Below are 20090 nucleotides of genomic sequence, written 5' to 3'. Positions count from 1 at the left end.
TTAGAAAGGAAAGGAACATGCTAGGCTGAGACCCACACAGAGACAAGATGCACTCAGGGAAAAGGAAGTAGGAGGAGAGCTGGCAGCTTTGAGGGAGAAGCCAAGTTACTGGAAGATGTTCTGTGATTTAGGAAAGAAAAGACATAAGATCTAATCCAAAAAAAATTTAAAATCGAAAAAAGAAGAAAAAGAGAAATCCATTGGTGAGAAAAAGACCAAAATGTACAGAGGGAGGATCAAGAGGGTCATCGTTCCAGAGGAGATGGTCAAGGAGGGTAGAAATCTAGTCATGGGAAGATGTTTATTTTCTAAGAAAAGAGAGAGAGGGAGGCAGACTGGGAAATGTGGAGACTGTTGAGGGTGGGGGCAGGAAATGCAGGAGGCTCACAACAGATGGCCTCAATCTTCTAAGTGAGAAAGTTAGGCTGGGCGATGATGGGAGACAGGGCTGGAGAAGTCCCTAATGGCCACCGGGGTCTGGGCTGGGTCCTGGGCCAGCCACAGCTGTGCTTCTCCAGCCTCCCTGTGAGGAGAATGGCGAACAGTGTGGCAGTGCAGACTCCCAAACTCCTCCCGGGAGACATGCCTTCTGCAGAACTGGGGTGGACCGAAATCTGTGTCATCAGGATGGATTCAGAGCACACTTGTCGTCAGGCTCTTCAGAGAACTCATGGGTGTGAGAACTGTTGAGCTCAAGGAGATCCATAAACGGCTGGAAAACATGACCCTGAGGGAATCACTCTGAATTCTTTCCTCGGCCAAACTCCTCTACCAGGAAGCTGTTAGGAGAGAAAAACAGAAGTGGGGTATATCTGTGTGTCTGTGTGTTCATCCAGGATGGATGAGTGTGGCCAGGTCTGCCCAGGAAGGTGAGGTATATCCCGGAGGGAGGGGTCTAGCTAAGGCAGCAGAGCCCAGTAAAAACTGAGTCAAAAAAAGAGAACTTCCTCTTCAGAAGGGCAAGGTCTGGAAAGGGATTGACCTAGATGCGAGGCGGGGTTCTAGTAAATTAGTGAAGTCTAGCCAGGAAGATGGAACTGAACCAAAATGGTGGGTGCAATCGGAACTCTATTTCCGGGAAGATAGGATCTCCGAAGGAGGATAATCTCTCCAGAGTGGTATGGTTGGAGGTCTGGGATGTTGCATTCAACATGCTTGACCATGGCCCACCTTTAGCAGCGAGCAAAGTGAAGGCATGAGTGGTCTGGCAGGCTATGAGGAAAGTCAAAACAGAGAAGCCAAGGAAGATAAAAGAAACAAGGGAGAGGTGGACTCTCAGAGTTGGGGGTGGGATGTGCAGGTGGTCCCCATCTAGCTCGGAGGGGCATATTCCCAGGAACACACTGCTTAGATCAATTGCACCTTCTGGGGCAGGTTTAGGGAGGAAATTAAATTTATATGGCAATAAACACATTCTACTGATTTTCAAGAAATGGACAAAAACAGCAAACAAACAAATGAACAGCCTGGCAAATGTTTTCGGAGGCTGTTTCCCAAGATTCTTGTCCTTCTATGGTAAAGGCAACTTGAGAAAACCAGCTGAAGAAGCCTGTGGCCTACCTGGCTTGATTCAGCTCGCTTCCTTCCCAGCATCTCCACCTTGTGGCCTCAAGAGGGTGCTGCTCCATTTCCTAAACTCCCCAAAGGCAAACGATGTGTTCCAAAGGCCCCACCCTCAGTATTCCAGCAAAAACCTTTAAAGGGGACCGAACACTCACAGGGAGAAACAAGAATACAACAGCTTAGCTCCTTAGTCCCTTACTCATGGTCCCCACAGCAGAAATGGTAAGACCAACCCAAAGCTTGCAGAATCCTCCCTCACCACTATTTCCAGAGGCTCCTGTTTGAAATTATGAGCATCCTGACAAGGCTCCCCCCACCCCCACCCCTACCCGAGACCTCGATATACAAATCCACGCTGGAGAAGCAACGACGTAGACAAAGATGCTGTTTCTTTGTCCCCAGCCACGTGGGCACTGACTCCACAGCAGCCACCTCAGGAGCAGTCTCTTGGACCTACCACAGCTCTACCAGGAGGAAGGCGCACCCTTTTAAAACGTTAGTTTTTTTTTCCCCCCAAGGAGTATATTAGTGACTTTTGCTGTCACTTTAGTTACTTTGCTTGTGGCTGTGACAGAGTGTGGGACAGAGGTACCTTCCAGGAGGAGACGTTTAATTTGGTTCAACTTCAGAGGACAGTCCAGCTCCACAAAGGAAGGCACAGCAACAGGAGCTCCAGCTGGCAGATGCCCACACCTTGGAGGGGACACAGAGATGGACGGGCCTGAGACAGGACAGAGCTACAGCTATCAAGGCCAGCCCCTCCTGGCCCACCCACCAGCTGGGTCTTATTTTTCAAAGGTTCTACAGCTCCCACCAAACAGCTGGGGACCGAGCGTTCAAACATATGAGCCTGCGGGGGACATTACAGATCATAACAAACCCCCCAAACTGAGCGCTTCAAAAGAAGAAACATTTATCATCATAGGGCTTCTGTGAGTCAGGAATCTAGGTGTGGTGTAGCTGGAGAACTCTGACAGGGGCTACACTCTGTATAGGCTGGGGCTGTAGTCATGACAGGGCTGGACCAGAGGGCAGCTCATGTGAATTCCAGCTCACTCACCCAGGAGTCAGCAGGCTCCAGGACATCACTACCCCACTTCCCTACCACAGAGCTGCTCATAACCGTTAGCCATTGTCCCTTGGAGCTGGGGAAGGGGCCCCAAAGCCAAGCAAGAGGCACAAGACATAAAATCCTGCAAGTAACTTCCCATCGGTTCTGACATATGTTGCTGGTTAGATGTGAGTCATTAGGTGCTGCCCAGGCTTAAAGGGAGGAGATTACACAAAATCCTAAATACCAAGAATTGGGGCTCACAGGACCATCTTCAAGTCCTCTTCAGGGAGTGATCTCACAGCTAGGGCCATGCCTCAGCAGGGCAACTGCGTCAGCACACAACAACATAACCTCCACTGTCACAGGGTGGAGACGTCCTACAACCTGTAACAGGACATTGAGTCTCCTTTAACAGCGGCTTTCCAAGTGACTCCACATTAGATTACCTAGGGAACTAAAAAGAACCAGTGTCTAGGTCCCACCCAAGACCCTTGAATCCGAGTCTGCAGGTGTGGATCATTTTCTTGATTTTGCTGTTACTTTTTAAATTTCCTGCCTGATTCTTTTGCACAGTTGGAGTTGAGATGAACATTTTAAATGTTAGTTAACTACTGGGGCTGTGGTGACAATCAGTGAGGCAGAAGACGTGGTGCTTGGCAGCTTAGACTTCTGTGAGTGACCAGTTATGAAAAGGAAAATGCTGGGACATTTGGGGGATAAGCAGATAAGACAGACAGGAGAAGTATACATTGCTACAATTGCCACCAAAACAAGGCCACCAAGGAGTTGTGATGCCAGGTGACACTCGCAAAAATCAGAAGAGAAATAAAGAAGGGGTAAGAAGTGAGGGGGAAGAAAACTGTAAGCTGCGCATGTTGGGTCAAGCTTATATCGCAGCACTTGGGAGGCTGAGGCAGGAGGATTGTGGAGTTCAAAGCAGCCTAGGCTCCAGAGTGAGCTCCAGATCAGTGAGACCCCTGTGTCAAAACAAGCAAACAACAACAACAAACTAGGAAGTTATCTGAAGTCAATCTGCAAAGGCCACACACTATGATTCCAACCACATGATGTTCTGGGAAAGGCAAGACCATGGAGACAGGAACGATCTGTGATTGCCAGAGGCTTAGGGAGAGGGAGTGGGGGAGGGACAGGAATGTAATGGTGGTGGATGCATATCTTTTTTTTCCTTTTAGTCTTTTTCTGGTGTGTGTGTGTGTGTGTGTGTGTGTGTGTGTGTGTGTGTGTGTGTGTTGTATGTGCATGCCTGTGTGCTGTATATGCATGTCTGTGTTTTGCTGCATGCTACTCTACTCATGTGCAGAGACCGGGGGATGATGTTGAAAAGCCAACTATTTTTCTTTGCCTTATTTGTTTGAATCAGGTCCTCTCCCTGCACCTGGAGTTAGGCTGATGGCCAGCAGGCTCCAATAATCCTCCTGTATTCCCTTCCTCACCACCCTGGGCTCTAGGCATGCATGTGACCACACCCAGAATTTTATGTAAGTTCTGGGGATTTGAACTCAGAGCCTCATGCTTATACTGCACGCACTCTTATCCACTAAGCCGTGGTGGATATACACAGCTTAATCCATGCTTTGCAAACCCATAGAATCAATACCACCAGGATGGAGCCCTGCTGTAAACTATGGCCTTTGCATGATCACAATCTGCCAATGTATTTATTAGTTATAACAAATTGACCACTCTGTTAGGATGGCAGTAATGGGGGAGGGTGTGCATGAAGGTTATGTGGGAAGTCTCTGTGCATTCCCTTTTCAATTGTGCAAGAGCTTAAAACTGCTCTAAAGTAAGTAAAGAATTTAACGAAAGGAAGGAGAATGTTGAAAAGGAAATCTATTGACTTATCTTTATCTGTACCTGGTGGCTTCAAAGAAATACAAGTAAGAAACAAAGTGTCTCCTGATCCATAGTCTATAGACACAGGTGTTCAGAACTGGAGCTGGTCCTCTGTTTTTTACCTCAACACCAAACGCCTTCATTTCATAGAAGAGGAAAGTGAGGATTCAAACGTGGAGTGGGGAGAGTCAGTGCTAGGATTAGAACTTAGCTCCTCAAATGTGAGCCCAGGACTTCAATCACAGACCACACATGCACAGAATCTCTTTTTCCTAAAGTGAAGAAATGCCTTGAATAAAGAATTAGGTACACGGATATTTAAATGTGATTGAGTACTACCAGTAGGTCAGTGGTTAATTCTCTCTGAAGTCAGCAGGTCAGTGGGTTGATCACATTCACCAGAGTTTAACAAACTCTTGGCTTCAGCCACACCTACTTGAAGAAAGGAGGGGCTTGAGATGGACCACTAGCAGCCCCTGACTGAAGTAGCTCAGCCCACAACAATAAATGGCTCCATTCTTCAGGCAAGGCCAACCTTGACCTCCCCTCCCTACCCCTTGCCTGCCCAATCTGTATCTTGGCCACAGTTCTTACTCCCAGGAACTGGGTCTCTCCCATCCTGTTGCCATGGCCACGAGCCTCACCCAAAGCATACCAACGCTGCAGTGTGCACAGATCTTTGGCCAGAGGCCAGGCAGATGCAGAGCAGTGGGGGGTGGGGTGAGGGAGTGCCCTCTTCTAAAAGCTGTTGGTCCAAGACAGGCCAGGGGCCTCTCTCTCTGCTGTCCGCTTGCGTCTTTCAGGGCTGTCCACTTGGCTGCCCAGCTGTGAATGAGTAGTGGTTGTTAATTTCTCTCCCCTGCACCAACTTCTCAGAGCCTCTAGCCCAAAACTTAAACAAAGAGCTAAGCAAGGCTGTTCCCAGGGCTCCGGATACTGGCTGTTTACCAAACACTGAAAACTACCAGTTGCCACCAGTTCCAAACCTCTAAGCTCTTAAGAGAGCATGAAGAATGTTGTCCCTGGAGTTCCAGGCCTGTTCCCCGATGCTCTGGCATGTTCTTTTCCACAGTCCCCATCCTGTGATCTAAAATGGCTCTCCCAGAGAAAAAGAAATCAAAGACAGAGGGAGCACAGATCCCATCACCAGAGGACAGAGATTCAATCTCTTCTAAAACAAACAAAGAAAACGCTTCCCGGGTGTGTAGCACACCGTGAAAGCGTGGTTCATCTCTGGATCATTTGTTTTGGCCCGATGCTTGAGCTTGCTCCAACTTCAGAGAAGCAGAGAATACCAGGAGTGGTCCATGAAAAGCAACACTCTCAACTAACATCTATCCCTTTGCTCCAGGATGCTCCCTGGAGTCCTCCACCATGAGAACACATGTAGGAGGACTTTAGAGTAGGCAGTGCGGGTGCAATACCCATCAAAGTGCACCGTGGCTTTCCCTCTGCCCCTCTAACGGTGTATGTCAAGTAAGAAAAACCTCCATGATCCTGTCCCAGGGTGCATGCCCACGGTGTCCTAGAATTCAGATGCGAGAAGACCCTCATCTCCCTCCCAGAGAATCTTTGCTGGTCTTTGCTTCATTTTTGCTAAGGTGTTGTAAAATTAAAGAAAAAAAAAATTAAGTACTATTTAGATTTAGATGCTTGGGAAAAAAAAGGTGTTTTGCTCTTCTTCAAACATGATATAAAAATGAATAAATAAAAGTAATATAGAGGTTAGGCATGGTGATGCACACTGCTGTCTCAGCACCAGCGAGCCAGAGACCACAGAATGCTACAAGTTCAAAGCCAGCATGGTCTCCAAAGCAAGCACCAGGGAACCTATACTACACAGCAAGAACTTCTCTCTAAAAATAAATGAAAATTAAAGATAAAATATAGAGAATTACCCCTTTTAAAGCAGATGTAAATATAGCCACAAGGAAGGTGCCAAATGATGATGTGCCTTTAATATATCACTTTTGTGCCTTAAAAAAAGTCGTGTCTGTTGAAACAATTTCTTCACTTTACTATTTACATTCAAATGTTTTTAAAACAAGTTTGGGTTTAGTTTTGACATTGAAGGATGTTACTATGTTTATCTCTAAAGCTGACTGAAATTGAAAAAGTCTTGAGAATAAAACTTTAATATTCAGCTTACACAAACAAGCCAAAGTCACCAAACAACTTCACTACCACCAACCTTTAGGGATGTAACTAAGAGCAAGAGATACAGATGCAGGTCCTAAGACTGAAACACAAATATTCAAAAGGACAGCAGGTACCATATTTCCTGATATGCAATCTTGCAACTGGAACACACCCTAAATGACGTGTCTGGGGTCCTGGCAAGGGTTGACACTAATCCCATGTTTAACCTAGCAGTCTCATCTCGTGGGTCTGTGCTTTTCAGCATCTGCATTGGCCCAGTTTGTTCAAAATGACTCCTTGTTTTTAGAAGGAAGACTTAGATAACTAGAAGCTGAGCTGTTCTTATGAAAATCCCCAGCACATGAGTAAAAAAGAAAGGCCTGAAATTGCTTCAAAACTGCTGTTACACTAGAGAGATGCAGGGTCCTTCAAAAGATCAAGGCAATAGAAAATGGCTTAGCCTGATGAAGGCTGGCATCCTAATGTCTGCGATTGGTTTCTCTCTGTGGCACATTTGTTATCTCTCCATCACTGGCATTCACAGGCATAGCACTCTGCCTCGCCCATGTCCCCCGAGGGACAGCTGCTCCAGGATCCACCCAGCAGCTGAGCGACAAGATGAATAGTATTTTCCACTTCAAGCAAAAGACAGGGCTAACACTGCAAGCCATGAACCACAATAACCCGCACAGGAAGAGATGGTCACTATACTTAACAAAGGCGATGGATGTCCCCAGGAGAACAGACACAGAGGGGGCCCAGCCATTCTCCAAACAGAGAATCTCAAGTTCTGTTTTTGTTTTAACTGAGTTTCAACTCCTTGCATAGTTTGTGTGCAGCTGTGGCTTTCTGGGCCTTCAAGAAAAATGAAACTCCTATTACGATCCACGTAGGAGTTAACGTTTGTCAGCATGGAGGGGGCCTGCTTCTTGGAGCTACAAGTTCCTGTCAGTCACTTCTCTTTGAAAGTTGGTAGAACTTCTTCAGGCTCCTGAGGAAGAAAACAAACAAATAAACAAAACTCCACTCTATTTGAAACTCTTCAAATTGGGCTGAAGAGGTGGTCCAGGGGTTAAGAGCACTGGCTGTGCTTCCAGAAGACCCGGGTTCAATTCCCAGCACCCACATGGCAGCTCACACCTGTCTGTAACTCCAGTTCCAGGGCTTCTGACACCCTCACAGACATACACACATCCAAAACACCAATGCACATACATAAAATAAAAATAAATTATTTTTAAAAGTTTTTTTTCCCACTTTCAAAAAAAAAAGCATATGAAACTCTTCAAACTGAAAAATCTACCCTGAGCGAGTGCAGATATTTTCTGTGGACATGGTACAGTAGTCACTCCATAGTGTTGATTTTGTCCCTTTCCTTTGCCAGCTAAGCAGCCTCCATAGCGTAGTGTTGTTTTCTGAGTCTCAGTGGAGCCCCAAATACAAGGGCCAAGCCATACCTGCAAAGCAGTGAGGGGACAGTACGTAGAGCCGGCTTCCAGCCCCAGCCTGTCACTAGCAAGGTGTGCCCAGCACACAGGGTGGTCACTGTCTCTCCCCCCAGTCTGAACTGTTTCCACACCCTTCAGATGGAAGCTCTGGTCACAACTGCAGCTGTCAATCATTTTCTATCCTCAAACTCGGCACACACAAGCGCTCTGACGTGGAACCCCAGTTAAAAAACAAGAGCTGTGCAAAGCCTAGAACCTGGTCTGCTCAGACTCCCAGCTCACCTATGCTTAGGGGCTGAACTGAAAAGAACCCCCTCCTTGAGGAAGCTTCTAGAGTTCTTTGGACAACAGTTCGAGAGCTTTGGGCTGAATTCTCTCTACTGCCTTTTCCAGGCCTGCCGTTCGGTCCTTCTAAGCATTTGTGGAATAACTGGGGCACATTTTTGAGCTGGATCAAATTAGCTCAAGGCTGATGTGGACCATACATGAGAAACCCAGGGAGGTTCTCCTTTGTACTCAGCCCATCACACTGCCTGGCCAAAAGTCACTTGGCAGGAAGCCTTTCTGACTGGTTTCAGCCAGAGTTTCAGTGGCTATGACTTGACAGTGTTGGGGCTTTGTGGGTCAGGGAGGAGAGGGAAGTAAATGAGGGAAAATAAAAGTGTAATCTTATCCTCCAGAGAGTGTCCTGTGAATATGAACCAATTAAAAGGCCCCGCAGCCAGAGGACCTGCAATCATTTAGGATGAACAACAGGGGGTGGTGGGCCAGAGGGCACTGGGCAAGAAGTCAGAACACCTAATCCCAGGTCAGCAGCAACTGCTCACTGGTGAGCAGATCACACCTGTTTCTACCTCCATGGAAGAAATAGGCCGGGTGGCTTCTGCCGGGCAGCTTCCGCCGGGCACTTGCAGCCCTGCACTTCTGTGGTTCTGAGAATTGCAGCCACTTACAAATGTTGACAGCAGGGTTATCAAACTGGAGTGTCAGCATGTTCCAGACTCATTTGTTACCTATAAATATATTCCTCAGCTGTGACGCTAGTGACCATCTTAGGCTGCGTGGCGAGTTGTAACCAGACTGCTCCCACCATCTTTGAGTCTGTAAAATCATTCTGCGCAGTGCTCACAGGGGCCTTTGCACTATGCATTGTGTCAAAGCAATCCTGGCGCAGGTGGGCACTTATCAAGTCTAGGGAAGGCAAATTTGCAGGCTGATAGAATTATCTGCACGGATTTGCTTGCTATAGCCTACATACAGCCAAGCCAGTGGCTTCTGAGGTCACATTGTCAGGTCTTTCTTCAGCTTACTTCAACAAAGTGACCCTGAAGTGGAATCCATGAAGAATTAACACAGAGAAGTAGTGAGACTCTGGGATTTATGTTATCCTAGGTGTGATAGGGTTGATTTTTTTTTTTCAGGTTATACATGGCTCTTAGAAGGTAAATGATTACCTGAAGAGGCAGTGATGAGAACACAGCCTCTTTGGGTAGGGAAAATCTTGGCGAGGTTGTTGTTCCAAATGGCGTTCTGTGTGAAATCTGATCGTGGACCTTAATTCCAATTCAGCCCCTTTAGTCTTTTGCTTTTGAGTTCCAAAGTGTTATTAAGGCTACCGACATGGCTCTCAGCACCACCGATCCACCTTTGTACACATCACAGCCGGACATGGCGATAGACACCTATAATCCCAGCACTTGAGAAGAAGGGTGCAAGTTCAAGACCAGCCTGAGCTACACAGGGAGCCCTTATGTCAAACAAAAACAGTATAAAAGATAAAGACGGAGGAAAAGGTGTGCGATTATCACTACGAACCAAAGTTCCCAGAAAGAAACCATACTGATACTGAGCGTTCTGCAAAGGCTGATTGATTAGAACTTCAGTGATCCAGGGCAGGAGAGATGGCTCAGTGATTAAGAGCACTAGCAGCTCTCCCAGAGGACTCTGCCTAGATTCCCAGCATCCACATGGCAGCTCATAACCAGCTGTAACTCCAGTTCCAGGGAATCCAGCGCCCTCTTCTGGCCCCACAGGCAATGCACAAATGAGAGGCACACGCACGCAGGCTTGTGGAGTCGCATCCTCCTATGACCCAGCACGTCTTCTTATTTGCTTCAAATCACCTCTCTATTGCTTAATGAGTGACGGTGAAGGAAAAACTGCACGTTTAGGATACAGGCCATTTTTCCTTTCTGACTGCTTTCAGTCCACAGTTGGTTGGGTGAGCAAATGCGGAGCCTGTGGGTACAGGGTGCCAACTGAGTCACTGCTCATCCCCAGCCCTCATTTTGAAAACAAATGCCAAAGAACTCCCTTTGCCAGCCCATCCTCACACACCCAAAGCCTCACCCCTGGCTGGCCTTGCTGCCTGCCAGACCTCCTCCTTTCCCAACCACTGGCTTTCCAGCCTATGCAGAGGAGAGGAAGTGGGTCACACGGCATGCACATGCTAGGGCTGGACACGCCCACAGCTAGGGCTGGACACGCCCACAGCTAGGACTGGACCTGCCTACAGCAAGCAGTGGAAGGACAGAACTGGAGCGGTTTCTTCTTCCTATTTCTTATAATTTTGTAATTTTCCAAACTGATTCATGAGTGGGCCTGTTCTATAATTTAATTCTGTTTGAGCCAGAGAAGGACTCAGTGGAAGCCAGGGCCAAGATCCAGGCCACCATGCTCACAGCGTGACTCGGTCTGTTTCAACAGCATTACCTTATTCCCCAGAGTCACCCTTCAAGATGTGACAAGACCTAATTTTTAAAGACTTTTAAATTAGCCGGGCGGTGGTGGCCCACGCCTTTAATCCCAGTACTCGGGAGGCAGAGCCAGGCGGATCTCTGTGAGTTCGAGGCCAGCCTGGGCTACCAAGTGAGTTCCAGGAAAGGCGCAAAGCTACACAGAGAAACCCTGTCTCGAAAAACCAAAAAAAAAGTGTATACTGTTTGTACAAAATAGTGGATTTTATTATGAGATTATCACAGATTTATAGTGTACATATTTACAACCCCATTAAGCCTCTTATCGCCCATCTTCCACTCTATGGACCCCCTTCCTCGACTCAAGTAGTTCCTGTTATGTTTGGGAGGCTGTGGAACGCATAAGCAGTGGGGTCTAGCAGGCAGACGCAGATCCGTAGCAGGAGGCCTTTGAAGGTTCTATGCACGTCTGGCTCTGGCCACACTCCCTCTGCTTCCAAGCCCACCTTTGTAAGAACGATTCCTGCCAAGTACTTCCACCACTGTAGACTGAGTCACTCCATGCCTCCCCTGTTAGGATGGAGCAACGCTTAAGAAACCATGAGTCAAGACAGATCTTCCTCCTCTGAAGTTATTTCTGTTACATTTTACCCTCTTCCTTTGTGTGTCTTCCTTTTTACATGTAAGTTTGTTTGTTTGTTTTTAAGACAAGGTTTCTCTGTATAGTCTTGGCTGTCCTGGATCTCACTCTGTAGACCAGACTAGCCTCAAACTCACAGCGATCCACTTGCCTCTGCCTCCCTAGTGCTGGTATTAAAGGAGTATACCACCACCGCTCAGCTTACATGTATGTTCTTCATTCAAGAGAAAGCATGCAGCATTTGACTTTCTGAGTCTAGTAGATTTTATGTAACACAATAATTTTCAAGCCCACCTGTTTTCCTACAGATGATACAATTTCATTCTTTATGACTGAAATAAAATCCTGGTTTATATATTCTGCATTTCCTTTATCCATCGATAGGCACTAGGCTAAGTCTATAAACTATTATGAATAGTCTATAGGCTATTATGAATAGTGCCATGATAAATATGGGTGTGCAAAAGTCTGCTTTGTATGATGATTCAGATTTCTCTAAGTCATATCCAGGAGTGATGTAGATAAATCATTTGGTAGTTCCATTTTTCATTTTTTGAGATTTATAATAATATCTATAGTTGCTGGATTAATTTACATTCTCACAAACATCAAGATCAATTTTTTGTTTTGTTGTTTGTTTGTTTGTTTTTTGAGACAGGGTTTCCCTGTGTAGTTTTGGAGCCTGTCCTAGAACTCACTCTGTAGACCAGGCTGGCCTTGAATTCAGAGATCTGCCTGCCTCTGCCTCTGCCTCTGCCTCCTGAGTGCTAGTATTAAAGGTGTGCACCACCACCAGCTGGCTCCAAGACGAGTTCTTAGCCAGAAACCACACCAGATAACTCTTCTGTTTTCGCTTCCTCGTCACATCTGAGAATACTGACAGACAGGCCACTGCTCTAAGAGTCAGTCCCTGTCAGAAACCCACGTATTCATTTGGTTTCTAGACTAGAGAATGACCTGGAATTAGCAGTTGTCTAGATTAGAGCTTTTCTGTCTCAGCACTGTGAACTTTCTGGGTAGGATTCCTCTCACTCAGGTCATTTTGTGCATCTAGGGTCCCAAAGAAATAAATAAAAGTCCTGAAGCAGGACTTTTCAAATGCTGTTCTTTCCTTACAGAGGCAGAGGGTATTGCGAGGAGAATTGGAAAGGGTAATTTTTTTTAAAAAAAAAAATCTAAATTGATGACTGTGAAGTGAATAGCTTTAGGAAAATGATGGCAGGATGGTGCTGGACCTCAGAAGGTAGAAGAAACACAAGACGGACTGCTTTGCTTACTGCTCACAAACCTTGGACCATCTGGTGTCTCATTTGACTTGTCTGTCCAGAGGATGAGAATATTACAGGGACTAGGCATGGATTCTAAGAGTTCCTTGTCAAAGAAGCCTAGAAGTATATGTTGAAGACTTTGTAGGATTCTTGCTTTGGCTTGCTAATGCAGCAAGCAGCAGAGAAGGATCTACATAAACAAGTCCAGACTCTCAGATTTTGCCTGTTGATGGAGCAAGGAGCTAAATGGGAGTCAGTTCACATAGTTCACCTTTGACAGGCAAAGGGGGGTATAATCAAGTACCTTAGTTAACCTGCACTTGACAGGTTAAAGGGAGGTATAATCGAGTACCTTAGCTAGCCTGCACTTGACAGGTTAAAGGGAGGTATAATCAAGTACCTTAGCTAACCTGGCTTGCACTTGACAGGTTAAAGGGGGGTGGGGTGTTGTGGGACAATCTTTCTGTACACTGTGAAGATGTATCTTGCCAAGGCACCTTCTGATTGGCTTAATAAAGAGCTGATGGCCAATACCTAGGCAGCAGAGAATAGGCAGGACTTCCAGGGAGGGAGAGGAATGGGAGACGACTCTAATGAGATACAGAGACAGTCGGACATACAGAATGGAAGAAAGGTAAAAAGCCATGCGGCAGAATGTAGATTAATAAAAGCAGGTTAAATTAAGTTATAAGAGCTAGTTGGGAACAAGTTTAAGCTAACACCAGGCTTTCATAAGTAATCATAAGTCTCCATGTCATTTTTTGGAGGTTAGCGGTTCAAAAAAAGCCCGACGAGAAAGCTTACTTTGTTGGAAATTTTGAGGAGAACAAGAACAATTAGATGGTCAATGTCAAGGACAAATATGCAAGGTAGGAAGCCAGGGACATCAAGAGTGTGCCTTTTGGGGACACAAAGAATACTGACAGTCCAGTTGGGGAATATTTTTCCATAAGTTCAACTAGTTAAACAGAAAGCTGGGCTGCATAGCCTGGGGTTATCATAAGAAAGAAAAATGTTCAGACACAAGCTTCACATGATTAATTACCAAATTCTTCACCATAGATATGGCTTGTGCATTCCTAGGGAGGGTGGCAAGAAATAAAAAGTGATAACAATGGGCTATGTCACCTTTGGTGCACCAGGAAGGGAGTAGGCACCCGCAGGTGGAGCTGGTCATCTCTTTTTGCACATCAGTGTGGACCTAAGAGGAACGGTCCCTTCGACAAAGTCACAGGAGAAGTAGACTTAATGGACTTTTTCTGCTTTTATGTACTAAGGTCAACGTTTTGTTTGTTTGTTTGTTTACAATATCTCCAAATATCTCTAACTTCAGGGGGTTCTCACAGGAGCAGACTGCCCTGGTTTGCTGTCCTGTACAGATCTTTCATTTACACTGTGTTGACTTGGCCCATCCTTCAATGAAGCCTTCATGTCGTTGCAAGGGCACTCTGTACAAACAGACATTATATTTTAGATAATATCCCTACTTTCTTGCCATCAGCCATTAGCAAAATTAGTGATGGGTATGGGTTTGAACATCTCCATCATGTCTGTGGAACTCAATTGCCATGGTAACAATGTTAAGACTTGAGACCTTTCAGAGGTGTTTGAGTCATGAGAGTTCTACCTCATGAGTAGGTCAGTGCTGGTATCAAGGGAGTGGGTTAGTTATCTCAGGAATGGAGTCCTGCGTACCAAGGATACTTTTCTGTTCTTCTGCCATGTTATGGTGTAGCAAGAAGGTCCCCAAGAGATGCCAGCACTATGCCCTTGCATTTGACTCCTAAATGGTGAGCCAATAAACGTCTGTTGCCTGCTGTCCACCCTGTCTATTATCTTACAGCTACAGCAGCAAACAGACGATAACAGAGACAGAGTAGTTCAGTCCTCAAGAGCCATGACGGGGTCTTCCTTCCCAACGCCTTCTATTCAGTCTGCAGCTAGAGTACGGTTCATCTCTATTGTTTGTACTCTCACACACTTGTCCACAGGAGTCAGTGGGAATGGATTCTAAACTCTCTCCCAGAAGGATTTATTCCACAACCCTTAGGATCTTTTTAATTCCTTTGAAAGACTTCATGAAGAGCAGCCCAACACCACTTGGCTTTTTCAAATTGTGAGATATTCTGTCTGGGCCCCGCTGACAGTTATAAACATTTTTATTAATCCAGAAGTTCAGGAGGGGACACCCTGACAACCTGGCTGAGTCATCACTAAACCCTTTCATAGTCTCACTGTTGGGAGAATTTTTAACAGTTCCACATTGTCTTACTTAGGGTTTCTATTGCTGTGAAGAGACACCATAACCATGGCAACTCATAAAAAAATATTTACTTGTGTGGCTTACAGTTTCAGAGGTTTAGTCAGTTGTCATCATGGTTCAACGTGGTGGCATGCAGGCAGACATGGTGCTGGAGAAGTAGCTGAGAGTCCTGTATTTTGTGCAGGCAACAGGAAGTGGTCTCTGACACTGGGTGGTATCTTAAGAGTATTTGAGGGGCTGGAGAGATAGCTCATCGGTTAAAAGCACTGACTTCTTCCAGAGGTCCTGAGTTCAATTGCCAGCAACCACATGGTGGCTCACAGCCACCTGTAATGAGATCTGGTGCCCTTTTCTGGCCTGCAGGGACACATGCAGACAGAACACTGTATACATAATTTTAAAAAAAAAAGAAAGAAAGAAAGAAAAAGAAAAAAAAGAGTATTTGAGACCTCAAAGGCTGCCTCCACAGTGACATACTTCCTCCAAAACCATACCTACTCCACAAGGCCACACCTTCTAATAGTGCCACTCCCTTTGGGGGCCATTCTTTCAAGCCGTTACAAAAGGGATTCCTTTATCTCCTTTCCTCCTTTATAGACAGTAAAATTCCAGAGTGGCTCTGGAGGTGCCTAGAATAGGGTTGCAGTCCGATAAGGCAAGCCATGGGGCACTGAGGCTGCACAAGAGAGTAAAGACGTGTCTTCTACTATAAATGGGGTGTCTTGGCATAGTCCTAGAAAACTATAAGTTTGCAACTGAGAAAAGAGTAGGTCTGTACTGGAGGCCATATATACATTGCCCTTAAGCATGGTTTATGGCTATTTTAGCAGTCTTCTTTAAACATGTGTAACATACATAAAGGTTACTTTGTCTCTACATAGGCAGCCCTCACATTAAATACTAATTGTTTCCTGACATGAGGCTGGTGAGAGACCTGGGTGAAGCTCCTCTTTCAATTCCTATATCATCCAATTCCCTGTCTTTCTATCCTTCCTCCTCTTTGTGCTCAGTTCATCAAGGAAGGCCTGGAGGCAAGTGAGCAGGAAGCTTCTCCCCAGGTGCCCATCAAGCCCTCCCTCCCTCCCTCCCTCCCTCCCTCCCTCCCTCCCACAGACACACTGGCTGAAGCTCCCTTCTGTGTGCTATCTCGTCACTCTCCTGGTCCCCACAGTGGGGGTTTACCTACCTGGGACTCTTGAACCCCCAATGAAAAGGTCTCTAAACTAGATGTGTTAACTCTCCTCTGGGGGGCACTGGAGTCCCATTAACCCCAGGAGAGTTAGCAAGTCACTGACTTTTGAACTCCTCTGGTTTTGCGACAAAGGTGTACATGTTGAAAGAGCAAAGCAAACAGGCGGCTTTCCCAATGGGGTGGAGATGAGGAAGAGGCAGGCCTCTCTGAGGCTCTGGGCCCAGTGGGAAGTGGGGAGGCCTTCCTAGGAGCCAGCAGAGACCCACAAAGAGAATCTGCTGGGAACTGGAGCCCTAGCCTCATTAGCTTATGCTCTGACCCCCCCATCCCCACCCCTCCCCACTTTCAGGGCTGCTCTCTTGGCCTGAATAAAACTCTCAGTGTGGAAATCTGTTAGGAAATGAGATAAATGCCAAAAAGGCAGGAGAGGAGAAAAACAGGGTAAGGGGACAGGCTGCAGCCACCCAGCCCTCCCCGCGGGTGCTCAAGCATACACTGCCACCCTCCCCTGCTGCTCATACCAGCAGGCTGGGGTGGGGACACAAGGAAGAGGACGGGCCAAGCAGAGACCTGAAACTGCCCTGGAAGACAGAGGCCAGGCCCAGCGTCTTAAGTGTGTTTTCTTTCTGAGGAGATGCTGTGAGGCATGCAAAAGTGAGCAGTGATGGCTTACAGGAACCCAGAGGCTAGGACTCCACTGACTCTCTTTAGGAGGGCGCAAGGGTGTGCTGGCTGGCTGTGGCGGATCACTGCACAAAATGTTTTTACAGCTCTATTTGGCTTCCCCGTTCTCAAACAGACAAGTCGGGGGACGGATGACTTTAAGATCCACTTGTGTGCCATTAAAGCACCCAGATTGGCTTCCTAAGGGTTTCTGCACTCCCAACTTCTTAAGCAACAATAGGAAAAAGCCCAAAAAAACAAATGCAATTAGAACACCAGGTTTTCTTTCTTTCCACTAAAATGCCACCCTCCCCAGGCATGCATCTTCCACCAAAATGTGGTATTGACTTTTGAAGTACAAACAAAGGCAGCAGAAACAGCAGATGAAAAGGGGGAAGGTGAGCTGTGGTATCCTGGGATGTTTACAGCCTCAGCTCCACTTCGACTGTGGAAGTCAGAACAGAGCCCATCCACACCCACTGTAGAAACCTGGAAAACTCCGGGTCTGAAAATGTTTCACGAAAGCATTCACAGAATTCATCTCAGCTCACCCTCGTTCACATTAAGATCAGCTAAAGGATGCCCTAGATTAACTGCAAAAATCAGGGTACTAGAGACAAGAGGAACACTTTCCCCTATGAATTATGATCCTTGAATTGCAGGGTCTGCATTGTCCTGCCATCTAATCGCAGCAAAAAGCCATGCTACACAGGAGCATGCGCTGAAATTCAGCTTCGGGAACTGCCTACATGGGAAGGTGGTCAGCAAACAGCCTCACATCTGGGTCCCACTTCGTGGCTCTGCTGAGCCAAGCCTCAAGGATGCTGAGTAAGGGAGTCTCTCCCCCCCCCCCTGCCCCCCCCCCCCCACACACACACACGACGTCTCTCTACTGAGGATCCAGAAGACTGAAACATTCCACAATGTTCAGCAGCCATGTTCTGAGATCTGGAGAAGGCAGCTGTGTTTTCAAACAGATCCCTGGATTCTGGGCTTCAGCTCCCTTTTGAGTATATTGTTTAAAGTGAGTAAAAAAAAATGAGGACAGGAGGAAAGGAAATCTTTTTTTTTTTTTTTTTTTTTTTTTAAGCTACTGCTAATTCCCCGAGGAGAAGAGCGGCCGACATCTCCAGAAGATTTAATCCGTAGTTGTTGGTAGGCAGAAGAGTCTTTTGCTTGTCTGTGAACATGCTGGGCTGGTACCCAAGGCTCTGGGGGCTGGTGCGGTAGCCATGGCCTCATCTCTATCCCCCAGTGGAAACAAGGGTTTGAGCCACAGCTGGAGGACACATTGTGGAGATCTGTATAACTAACTCTACACGGGGACTCTCCAACCCTAGACAATCCTTTAATTCTTGGTTTATGCCCCCATATTTTCCACTGTCGAGGGCTGGAACTGTTGTCCAGAAATCCAAAAAGCTGACATACAGCACATCAAGCAGAGGAAGAAAAGTCTGTCTCATGCCGACAGTGTGAGAAAATGAGGATACGAGGTGAGAAAACAGAAAGTCTGCAACCGTGGGCCCGAGCGCTGGGAATTCCCAACAGCGTCTCCACTCTCGAGATGTCCGTGCTGTTGGACTGTTAACCATGGTCACACAGATGGGGCTGGGGTCTGAGCCAGCGTGAGAGCTACCCAGCTTCTCTTCCAGTCTTCTTTTCCAACAGTTTCTGCTTCCTTTCCAACTCTCTCTCTCTCTCTTTTTTTTAATGCATTGGTGTTTTGCCTGCATGTACGACCGTACGAGGATATCAGATCCACAAGAACTTGAGTTACAGACAGTTGTGAGCTGCCATGTGGGTGCTGGGAATTGAACCTGGGTTCCTTGGAAGAGCAGCCAGAGAGCTCTTAACCGCTGAGCCATCTCTCCAGCCCCCTTTCCAACTCTTTTTAACACACACCAATGACAAGATGGATTGAGCCTGTTTCCTTGTCCCTGACTGAGTTAGCAAGCAGGAAAGGCCATGAAGATGTGCAAAGACAAGCCATAGTCTCTCAATACATTGTGAACTAACTGAATACTACCTATGCTTTGCCAATCAACAAGCACACTCATGGGCGCGGAGCCTGCCCACGCATAGACTGAAGAACTGGAGATAAGCAGGAACATAAAATGGGCCCTTTCCATGTGCAGAAAAAAGAGCCCTGAGGTCCCAGATCTAGGAAGTGAGGTCTGAACTTCCTCAGGACAATGGAACACAGAAAGGATCTTTTTAATAATGTGATCCCAAGCCAGACTCACAGCTAGAGGAAGGCTTCCAGGGCGATGGCCCTGACATTCTCAGTGTAGAGCCAAGCCACCCACAAACAGATGCAGGAATGCAGAACAGGGCCGGGCGAGGAGACAAGAGGAGAGGCAAACAGCAATGCCAGCAAGGCTGAGGGTCCATCAAGAGCATCTGCAGGAAGCTGAGTGATTTAACTACAAGGCAAGAAGAAACAGAGCCACATCTCAAGTCATTCTATGGAATCCATTCATCCGGTGGGCCCATCACTGCTGTGGGATGATTTGTATGTCCTGTGGGAGCCCTTCTTGGGTTCTTTGTGGCGTTGCCCAGCGGGTCCATATAGAGGATGATTGGGACCTTGGGCCTGAGTGCAGGTGTTTGAGATGGTCTGCACTTGGCTGTGCTGGGGGATGGTCTGTATGTCAAGTTGTTCTGATTGGTCAATAAATAAAACCTGATCGGCCGTGGCTAGGCAGGAAAGATAGGCGGGACTAACAGAGAGGAGAAATAAAAGGACAGAAAGGCAGAAGGACTGGCTGCTGCAGCCGCCGCCATGACCAGAGAAGCAGCAGCCGCCGCCATGACCAGCAGCATGTGAAGATGCCGGTATGCCACCAGCCACGTGGCAAGGTATAGATTTATGGAAATGGATTAATTTAAGCTATAAGCACAGTTAGCAAGAAGCCTGCCACGGCCATACAGTTTGTAAGCTATATAAGTCTCTGTGTTTACTTGGTTGGGTCTGAGCGGCTGTGGGACTGGCGGGTGACAAAGATTTGTCCTGACTGTGGGCAAGGCAGGAAAACTCAAGCTACACATCACTCATTTCCCTGAACTTTCTAAAAAAAAAAAAAAAAAAAAAAAAAAAATTCTAATTCTATAATGACTGGGGGAAAGAGAGCCTCTAAGGAGATCAAGGCAACACAATTGGTGCTCATCAACTTAAAGATGTAAAGATGTAGCTTCCTCTCACTGCAAGGTGCTTTCCATTGACAGATGAGAACAGCATCTGAGTAGGGCGTTTAGAAAACGATTTGGGTCCTCTTGTAAATAAGCAAGAAACTCATTCTTATCACAA

General features: G+C 46.7%; 1 long non-coding RNA gene across 1 annotated transcript; it reads right to left on the bottom strand.

Annotated features, from left to right (window-relative positions):
* Positions 1–254: 254 nt before the first annotated feature.
* Positions 255–3857, bottom strand: LOC114682596. Its single transcript, XR_005091575.1, has 3 exons — positions 2862–3857; positions 1561–2256; positions 255–779 (listed from the first exon to the last, which is right to left on the bottom strand). It is a non-coding gene; the product is annotated as an uncharacterized LOC114682596 (long non-coding RNA).
* Positions 3858–20090: the final 16233 nt, after the last annotated feature.

The sequence above is a fragment of the Peromyscus leucopus genome, chromosome 5, assembly GCF_004664715.2.
Source record: "Peromyscus leucopus breed LL Stock chromosome 5, UCI_PerLeu_2.1, whole genome shotgun sequence".
Taxonomy (NCBI): Eukaryota; Metazoa; Chordata; class Mammalia; order Rodentia; family Cricetidae; genus Peromyscus; species Peromyscus leucopus.
Note: the sequence above shows the minus strand (reverse complement) of the source record. Positions and strands in the feature narration are given on the sequence as shown.